The sequence below is a fragment of the Octodon degus genome, unplaced genomic scaffold (assembly GCF_000260255.1).
Source record: "Octodon degus isolate 3935 unplaced genomic scaffold, OctDeg1.0 scaffold00212, whole genome shotgun sequence".
Taxonomy (NCBI): Eukaryota; Metazoa; Chordata; class Mammalia; order Rodentia; family Octodontidae; genus Octodon; species Octodon degus.
In genome coordinates this window covers 2,416,703-2,418,842 of record NW_004524788.1, presented here as the reverse complement: position 1 = coordinate 2,418,842, position 2,140 = coordinate 2,416,703, and positions in this window count along the sequence as shown.

The following is a 2,140-nucleotide window of genomic DNA, read 5'->3' as shown; positions in this document are numbered from 1 at the left end:
TTTCAGACTTTCACAAGGAAGTGTCTCGGGGAATTTTTTATCAATTATTTTGGATCCTCTGCAGACCTTTCCAAACTGGAAACTCCTGCTCTGTGGACTGTACTATTTCTTAGGTACTCCTCTCCCTATTCACTATAGTTTGGGTGTTGGCTGCCCCTTAAAGGCTCATGCCTTAGGCTTGGTCCTCAGCATGGCACTGGTAAGAAGTGGTGGAAAAACGGTGGGGCCTAGAGGGAGGAGGTTAGGTCACAGGAAGAGGATCTTGGCTCTTTGTCTTTCACTTCCTGGCCATGAGGTGGGTAGTTTGCTCACCCGCATGCTGCCTTCCATGCTGTCTGGTGCCATGAGCACAGGTCAAAAGCAATGGTTTTGCCCAATAATTGACTGAAACCTCTTAAACTATGGGCCAAAATAAATCTTCCTCTCTATTAGTTCTTCTCTCAGGTATTTTCTTTCTCTCTTTCTTTCTTTCTTTCTTTCTTTCTTTCTTTCTTTCTTTCTTTTTTTCTTTTTTCTTTCTTTCTTTTTATTTCATTCTTTCTTCTTCTTTCTTTCTTAATGCATTTAGTACAGGGTCTACAGGGTCCACAGAGTCTCATCAGGTAGATCAGACTCGTAGTGATTCTCTTGTTTCCAGACTCCGCCAAGCTGGGATTACAGGAGTGCACCACCGTGCCCAGTCTCAAACGCGGTTGCTGTTTCAGCACGCCCTGGGGGCGGGGCCGGCACAGCACACAGGGATCAAACACTTTAGTCCACTGAGCTCTATCTGGCTGGACCAATCTCAGAGTTTTTACTTATAATGACGGGAAACTAACACATCTTCTTTGTTCTCGCTCTTACCCTGGGACTCTTGCTGCTTGGGCGTTAAGACTAGACAGATCCTCTAATTTTCTCATCTTTTCCTTTCATAGTGTGCCTCTAAGATTTTTTTCAAATTTTTTTTTCAACTGTTTTATTGGATTTTTTAATGTTATTCTTCCCATATTTTACTTTCTTGGAGCTCTTGCTTGGTTTTCTATGTGTTTCCTTTTATATTTCTAGAAGAATGACATGGCCTTGAATAATGTAGGTGCACGCGTGATTGTAGACAGGAGGCTTTTAGGGGCCAGGTTGGCAGAGTCCATGGGTGAAGTAGGCAGGTATTCTATATCAGAGACTGGTGTGCATTGCAGTGATCTGGAATATGGGCTTAGTATTGGCATTTACTTTTGAGAGGCTGGATGTGCAGGTTTTTGTCATTTATAGAGTTTAGCAATTAACTTGGCATTAAAAAACAAACATGTTAGACAAAACACTTCTGTACCTAGTTTGGCCTGTGAGCTGCCATTTTGTTACATTCGCACATGGTTTGCAAAGGGCTCTCTTAGTCCTCCTTTTATTAATTTCTCATGCCAGTCTTGTGAAGCTTCTTCTTGCAGAGCAGGCCCTATGCAGAACTTGTCTCAAGGACTGCTCTCAGGTATTTTCTTTCTCTCAAGGACTGAGTGCATTATTCTGTGTAAGGTTCTTTTCCAAAGAAGTGTTGGCTACTCAGGAGCTATGGGGGAGAGCTGCTCACATCTCCATGCTGTGAAGAAAAAAGTTATCTCCCTGGCTCTGGCTGCCCTAACTTGGGGACCTTCTATGACCTGTATGTGGTTTGTGCCCCAAGGATTCATGTGTTGGGAGCTGGATCTGCGGTGGGGCAATACAAAGATGTATGGACCTTTAAGAGGCGTGGCCAACTGGGAGGTTGTTACTGGTCCCTCCCCCCATAGCTTCCTGCTTCTCCTTGCATCTTTTCTTCATACTACCCCCATCATGATGCTGCCCACTAGGAGGTTACAGAGCCCTGTGGACTCTTGCTAGAGCCTGTGCCATGCTGTGCTGACCTTTTGCCTCCAAAACTGTGATCTAAATAACCCCATTTTATTTATAAAGTGTCACATATTGTGTTGAAGCAATAGAAAATAGAAAATAGGGCCCGAGGGTCGTCCTGCTCACGTCCCAGCCATGAATGACCTGCAGCAGAGCGAGGCGAGGCTGTGTCTGCGACACACACCTCCTCTGGCAATACTCTACTTTAGAGCCCTCTTGCTAGCGCTTTTCCGAGCTGTGTGGCTGGCCTGGCAGGCCTCTTTCACGAGTGTTTGAGCTC